Raw genomic sequence first — 8,511 nt, 5'->3', positions numbered from 1 at the left:
TTCAAGTGAGTCAGGCACTGAGCGACAGAAAGATGTAAATATAAAGAAAATTAACCCTTCACTTTATTTTATCCTGATCATCTGTCCATCCTCTTTCAGATGACAGTGTGTTGTATGCACAGGTCTCCCACAATAGATCTACAGCCAAGAGAGATGAAGGTAAGTAAAGTAAAAAAGTAAAAAAAATATTTATTTTGTTTTGTGATTGCACTGTTTAGTAAGTCAGGTTATGATTTTGAACCAAGAGGTACAAAAATGTACAGAAATAACAGAGCTTACAGTGATAAACCACAGTATGTAAGTTATTTAAGTCAAATACGTTTTACAGGAAGTAAATTTAATCCTAAATCACCTTTAACCACCAAATAATCCTTTATTGATTCTTTCAGATCAAGAAGAAGATCTGTGTCTGTAAACCAACTGAATGGAGGACAAAACTGAGATTATTTCATCTGAATTTAAAAAAGCATTGAAAACAAAACTGATAATAAGCTTATTCGCTTTTTTATGAAAAAAACGTAAAAGGATTGAAGTAGTTTCATTTTCATTAATGGATTAATTATAATTTCTAAAATCCTGTTTTACTTTTCACTCTTTTTTAAATAACTGTTTTATGAATTAATAAACATTTTTTTTGCTTGTTTTACTTCCTGTAAGCATCCAGCTGTTTTAATTGTGTTATCTGATGATCTGCACCATATAAACCATTTGTTTATATAAATTTGATGGGATGCTAATGATAGTCTGGCCTCTCTTAGCTTTCTCTAAAGTTTGTTAAGTGAGTGCGTTTAAAGGAAAAAAAAAGGTGGTTGACAGCAGGCATTTACTGCATTTTAAAATGATGAAACCCTCACATTATAAGTAAAACTACTGTTAAGATGTCTACATAATACAAGTAACAAATGGTGTTATTAATATGTTTATTTACTTATTCATCATCAGGATTGGGGGTGGCTGGGGTCATATGACGATGCTTAGAAAATGTATAAAATGGGTATCAGCTTTTAATAATCTCCCAATTGGATCGTCTAAAAATTCGTAGTCTGTGAGGGCTGGGAGGACTGTTTGCATAGTTGCTCATGCTAAACACTGAACATCGGAGCTGTTCATTCTCGTTTATGTGCCCCTCCCTCCCCTTTTCAATTCTTTAACTTCTTCACTTCTATCTAGTACATGAGGATCTGCCAGACCCGGGAGCCGTCGCCAGTCCCCTTCGAGGCCTTCCCCAAACCGCAGCTCAATTCATGTCCAATCTTTCACCTTTACCTACTAAAAGACTGTCAAACCTAAAATGAGGACGTGGGCCCAGCTAGTGAACTTAAAATAATGAAACTGATCTGCTTGTCCAGCTCCTACCACTCCCAATTTTTCCAAGCTCATTCATATAAGACATTTCTAATTATAACAAAAGGCTCTAGTTGAATTATTATTCAAGAAATCTGCTTTTTTTTAACCATAGCGTTGTGAAAAAGAAAGTTTTCTCAGGACACTTTGCATTCTTGTGAAGTTCTTAGTGCACTTAGCTGCTTCCATAGAAGTTAAGAAGGTAAATAAAAGCCAGGTAATAAATATCAACTACACCTCGTCAAATAATCGGCAGTAAGTTTGACCAGCTCTTTAAGACGAGAAGTTCTGGCAGTTTGTCATGAACTCATGAAGTGTACTGAAGGGAAATGTGAGATCAACTGAGCACCAGGTTAGCTCAGTAGGTGAGCAGGCGACCATGTGCCACAACTGGGGATCTTCACCGGGAAACAGGGATGGGTCCAAGGGATCTAAACATAGAGTCAACACGTTAGAACAAGAACATAGATACAACAGGAGTCTAATATTACAAGAGGGGAGATACACTGACGCGACTCACGCAACAATCCAGCGATGAATGGCTGCCATCCCTCTGCTTAAATGCTGGCCGCGTCAGTGAGACTCAGGTGTTTCTACTTCACGGGTGCGTTGGCCGAGGGCGTGAACCTGCAATGAGTTCCACCCCGGCGAGAGTGAGAAAGCAACAATGCAGCTGATCAGGTACCTGCTGATCCACCGGGCTGTGACAGTGACAGACTGTGACAGAAAACAGTTACTTCAAATTACCGCAAGTTATTTTTGCTAAAGGCAAAGATACTGTGGGCAGCTGTGCTTCAGATGCTCAGATAGCAGATTTCTACTCTGGCTCATCTTCAATGGAAACATGCAGTTTAAGTCCAAAACAAATCTGTTAAATAATAAGATTTCCTTTTTGTAAATGACTTTACTTTCACAACTTTATATTGCATAAATATGAGTCAATTCTATTCCGTTTCATTTATACAGCACCAAATCACAACAACAGACAAGTGCTTTGAATTTTAAGGTAGACCCTGGGGTTTACAATAATACATAAAGACACAACTCAATGAAGGTCCTAAATGGAAGAAAGCAGTCTTACATATTTGTTTAATATGTGCATTGAAGGACATGTCCTGGTCAAAAATGACTCCAAGGTTCCTCACAGTGTTACTGGAGGCCAAGGTAATGCCATCCAGACTAAGTATCTGGTTAGGTACCATATTTCTAAGATTGTCAGGGCCGAGTACAATAACCTCAGTTTTATCTGAACTTCTATCGCTGCACCATCGAGAGCATCCTGACCAACTGTATAACAGTCTGGTACGGGAACTGCTCTGCCTCGGACCAGAAGGCGTTGCAGAGGGTCGTGAAAACTGCCCAGCGCATCGCCGGAGCACCACTTCCTGCCATAAAGGACATCTACAGGAAGCGGTGTCTGAAAAGGGCTGGGAAAATCATCAAAGACCCCAGTCACCCATCACATGGACTCTTCACCCTCCTGCCCTCTGGGAGGCGCTACAGGAGCCTCCGGACTAAGACCACCAGGTACCGGAACAGCTTCTTCCCCACAGCTGTCAGACTCCTGAACTCTGCCTCCTGACATCTGACCCACGTTAAACTCATGGACTGAACATACACACACCCACAACCACCTACACACACACACAATGGACAACTGTACCCTCAAACACACAATAATAACATGGACTGAACCACCACTCACAACCACTAGCACTTTATATAGCCTCTGTAGAAATTATCCACATATCTCACTTATCTTAACTGCACTACTGTATAGTTCTGTGTAAATATCATTCTGTACATATATAATTTTTAATCCTACAACTGTTTATAACTTGCATAGTTCACATTTCTGTATAACTGTATATCTCATATTTCTGTATAGTTTTTATTTCATATTCATATCCTGTCCATAGCCTGTACATAGCTTGTACTCACTACAGCCTGTACATACTTATAGTTATAGAATATTCATAACATACTTCACACCGTGTACATTATAACATACCATAATAGACCCATTTCTGTAATATACTTACACATCTATATTATTGCTAATATATATTGTAATATATCTATATCATGGCTAAAGCACTTCTGGATGGATGCAAACTGCATTTCGTTGCCCTGTACCTGTGACATGTGCAATAAAGTTGAATTCTATTCTATCTGAATATTGAAGAAGAAAATTAGAGGTCATCCAGGTCTTTATGTCTTTAAGACATTCCTGCAGTTTAACTAACTGATGTGTGTTATCTGACTCATCTATACATATATACATTTTATAAGCATGTAACACCAACTTGCAGGCTTTAATGCTATAATGTCATGTTAACTGTTTCTGAATCACTTAATGATTTTGCACGAGTGTAACTTTAATGTATAATTGCAGACAGCAAAATATTAAAATGTAATCTGGATAACTGAGAATCTTCAGAGACAGTACAGTGCAAAACTCTACCCAAGAATCAGAATCAGAATACTTTATTAATACCTAAGGATATTATGCAGTTACAGCTGCTCCAAGACAATAAGAACAGTAACAAACTAACCTAAATTAAATAATAACATATATTACAAAGTTTACAAAAGCACTAATATATAAAAATAGCTCAATTATAAACATCCTCCTATTCACTCTTGTTACTCATATTGTTCAGCATTGTCCTTATCTAGCACAGCCAGTAGCGGTTTTTGATACGGGCGACACGGGCGGTTGCCCGGGGCGGCATCACGGGCATCGGCAAAAAAAAAATAAAAAAAATTGCTCGTACTCATGCTGCCCCGACATCAGCCAGCGCATTTTGGGAAAGTCATAGGCATCGATCGGTTTTCTATCGCCCATTTGCTGGGAGTAAGGGCGCCCTCCGTTTGCGAGGTGCGCCTGCTGCTTGCGGCACAGGGAGGAGAGGGGGGCGGCGGGGATTCTCTGGCTGCCTGGAGCAGCAAAAAAATAGCCAACTCGCAAAATAAAACAAAATAAAAACAAACCAACAAACACGAAAACACCAGACATCATGATACAGACTTATAATTTGCACCGATGTTTTTTTTAAATTCTATACGCGAAAACTGAGCGCGAGAGCCCCCGGTGCGCATGCTCGCTGCTGAAGTCAAAGTAAACTTGATTGTCATCTCCGCTACATACAGTCCAGTATATAGAGAGACGAGACGACGAGGCTCCAGTTACAGCAGTGCAAGTAAACAAACAATAAATATAAGAAGAGTAAGAAAATAAATATACACTTTAGGACTCGGGGTAAAGGGATCAATAACAATTTAAAATTTATTATTTACAGTTTGATGATTTAAAGTCTCACACATAACCCGTCGAAAGGGGAGGAGACCTGGCTGCTTCCAAATAGAGCACATTTCATTCACAATGTTGTAAATCCAAGCCTATTATGTATTCATGATTTGAAACCTGGGTTTTGGTAACCCCAGAAATAAACCCTAGACAAAGCGAATCTGTGAACTAAGGTGCAGGTCTATTAGGTTATGTTGTGGTGATCCTCTGGTTGGGGGATGGGTGTTCATACTGGAGTGCAAAATTAAAACCAGAGGTAGTGTTCGCCCAGGGCAGCAAACAGGCTAGGACCGCCACTGAGCACAGCATCCTCTGACACCACCTTAGCGGAGTCCACCTCCATCCTCACAGCATTACTGGCCTTGGAGATCAGTTTACTGAGTCTGTTGGCATCTGTGACCCTCAACTTGAGAGGCAGGCAGGACGGCGACGATGCTGCCGGTTTCTGCGCCGATACTGATAAACAGATGTCATACTCAGTGATGGTAAATGTTCACATCTGGTGTGGGAAATCTTTCCTCTTCCACTGGTTTGGTCTTAAATTCACCTACAGGAAGTGATCAAGCTTGATCAGGGCAGATCCTGCTCCCTCTCTCAGCTCATCTCTGCTACTTTAAAAGTAGCTGTAATTGCTCTATTCATGAAGGTGTAAGCTGTTCTTTAGCACTCAGTGACCACACAGTGGGCTGGTTCTTGAGGCACAAGGGAAATGTTTTGTGTGTGTTTTATTATTATTTTTTAAATCAAACCAAACTACAATGTTCAATCTTTAGCTGACAATCATTTAGTTTCAAATAAAACTAAAGAAATACTTGTGTCAAAGAGATCCCTGTCTTTACCTAAAAGTGGAATAAAAAGACTTGATGTCCAGCCTTTCTATGAGTAAAGTTGTACAGTGTTGAAACAGCATTCTGAAGAAATGAATAGCAAACGAAAGTCAAGGTTGATGCACACAAGCCTTTGATAAAATCATAAAAATACAGATTCATTTACATCTGCATGTTGGGGTATTTTCTAATAGATTAAAAAAGTGATTGTTGATGCTGCTTCTCCCTATATTTGATATTAATCCAGGAAAACATAAAATACCATCAAACTCACCAGTCATCACCTGCAATTACAGCATTTGTTAAAAAGGAAGGTAAAAACTGTAGGTTTTTCCATGTTGTGTATGATCATGGGCAATTAAATTATTATATTATTTTAATAATTTAAATGATTGATTTTCTGATCAGAAAAAGATCAGGTCAGTATCATTTCAAATGCACTAAAATTGCTACTGAATCTGGCTGTAAATCACTAACGGTTTGGGTAAAAAGTAAAAAATAAAACTAAGAAAATTGACAATGTTACAGGCAAAAGGTTATGCCTGATGGATGATGCATTAAGTGCTACAGGTTGAATGCTGTGGGGAAGCCAGGGACCGCCCCTCTCTCTGCAGTGTGTGCGGAGTAACATGGAGAGAAATTTGTCATAAAAGGGTCACAAATGTGTATGATTTGATCCACAAGTAAATAAAGTTTTACATGTGTACAATGATTTGTGTTCCAAGGTGTTAAAACTCATGTGTTCTCCCTTTTATTAGTAGATGCATAAAAATTAGGCTTTTGCTTATTAATTACTGCACAAATTAATTAAGCAACAAAGAGTCAACCTGTTGAAACCCAATGCCCCCGACATTTAAGGCAAGATGAGGTATGTCATGTATGTTATGTGAAGGTGCAGAGTTGTTTTCTTGTTAGACTGACTTCACACTTACAACTTTGACTTGTGATCTCTTCATAAAAATGTGGCTAACATGTTTCAGCAGTAGGGCTGTTGTTAAGAGATTTTTACATTTACTTACTCTGATAACCTTTATTTTGCTTAAGTATAATTTCTTGTGAGAACATGATGTGCCTGCAACCTACAGATTAAGGAACAGAAGCATGCAAAGTCACACACGCTCAGGCAGAGACAGTTCCAACCTGAAGCTGATGTGACAAAAGATACTAGTTCCTCTTGTCTTTCGGATAACGGCCACTCATGCGATAACCATATCTAGAGATGTTTTTCTATTACATATGCTCCACCTAGAGATGCTGTGTAAGCTTTTCTCTGCTATAAAATAAAGAACGGACTGAGGCTCTGCGCGACTTGCCTGTGTCTTGCCACGCAGTAAGCCTCGCCCATGTACATGCCATAACTTGAGTTTGTGTTTCTTGCTTCTCTAAGGGTTTTCCTTTGACAGCCGTGAACTTTTAAACTATCAAATAAGGGACACTGTCGTGCCAGAAGCCCAGTGCACAACCAGCTCGGTATAGTGTAATTATACACTGAATGTGACATTGCATGTAACGCTCAATATACGGGACATTTAAGGTAGAGTAAGGGATGAACCATTTTGCTTATTAATACGGGATGTCCGGATAAAACTGGACAGTTGGCAACCCCACTCTGCAGCAACATGAGAGAACAAACATGTGACAGTATGTTGTGGTCAGATCTTGTTGGTATGTCTGTGTAAAAGGAAGCAGAAGTTAAAAAAATGCGTTTGTGGTCTTCACAGTTCGTTTGTATCTGCTGTGCTGCTGCTTCACTTGCTGTCTTTACAGAAAGTTGTAGAAGTTTTCAGACGTGTCACTGCTGGATGTGAGGATGGGAGCCACTTTGCTCTGTGAGCTGGGCCTATTCTGTGAGTACATCACTGACTCCTATTGTTTGATTCATACTGATCCATAAACATGTTTGATAAGAAGAACAGAGCATCAGTCATTTGTACCATTTCAGGTCATGTGATCAGAGGACTCTCATATTTTGTTACCAACATGGTTGTTTGTAGACTGGATTAGATTTTAGTGCAGTGACTCAGATCAGAGTGGAGCTGGTTTAGTTTATCTAACAAAGGATTGTTTAGTTTGTTAATGTCTGAAGTTTCTGTCTTTATTGTAGTGCTCTGTACGCTCCTCTGCACTGGACACGCTCAAGGTGACTGAACAGTTTTCACTTTATTTTATTTACTTCTTTTTATTCATTTAGTAAAGATTCATCTCAACCCACTGCATCAGTTTTAAGCACCTTCTGGTTTTGATCAATGCATTTATAATTTTATGAAGATGATGTTGTTTCTTGACTAAATAAAAGTGTTTCATATTGTTAACTTTGTGATTGTGTTGGATTCTAGATGCTGTGCTAACTATTGAACCCAAATGGTCCAGTTTTTTCATTGGAGAGTTCATTGTCTTCAAATGTGACATGAATGAAGGAAAAGACACTGACTGGAAATACAAATTCAATAAGGATGGTCGAGACTTTATCCTCTACAGCGACTATAAAGAACACAGATCAAACATTACATCTACAGGTGACAGTCATAGCTGGACTGGCCATCGGGCATACCGGGCATTTGCCCGGTGGGCCGCTGGCGACTTTTTTGTTTTTATGGGCCGATTTTTTTTTTTATTTTTTTTTTTTTTTTAGTAAGGGTATATATATATAATGAACGGTGTTGGATTGGCCAATTGGTCATGATTGACTCTGGGCTGGACCAATTACAGCCGAGGAGGCCGGATGCAGGGTCGGCAACCGCGGCTCCGGAGCCGCATGCGGCTCTTTAGTCCTTATAGTGCGGCTCCGCCTGGTTTGGGAAAATAAATTAGAAGTATTTAGCTGAAGTGTATTTTATTTATGTTAGTTCTTTTAAACTTGTAGTTCTAAATTGGAAGATTATTGTGATATTGAAATATAAAAATAAAATTATATTCTATTATTTTTTCATCGCTCAAAATAAGCGTCACACTCGCGGAAGCCGGTGTACCCACCGAAACGCCGTGAATTTATCGAGACTTTCAACCCCAATTACGGATCTTCGGATCCAC

At 39.2% G+C, this 8,511-nt stretch overlaps 1 long non-coding RNA gene across 1 annotated transcript; it reads left to right on the top strand.

The window, feature by feature from the left end:
* Positions 1-7,228: 7,228 nt before the first annotated feature.
* LOC120439242 lies at positions 7,229-7,990 on the top strand. Its single transcript, XR_005612490.1, has 3 exons — positions 7,229-7,328; positions 7,586-7,621; positions 7,818-7,990. It is a non-coding gene; the product is annotated as an uncharacterized LOC120439242 (long non-coding RNA).
* Positions 7,991-8,511: the final 521 nt, after the last annotated feature.

Source organism: Oreochromis aureus, linkage group 3, assembly GCF_013358895.1.
Source record: "Oreochromis aureus strain Israel breed Guangdong linkage group 3, ZZ_aureus, whole genome shotgun sequence".
In the NCBI taxonomy this organism is placed as follows: domain Eukaryota; kingdom Metazoa; phylum Chordata; class Actinopteri; order Cichliformes; family Cichlidae; genus Oreochromis; species Oreochromis aureus.
This window is presented reverse-complemented; position numbering and strand designations above follow the sequence as displayed.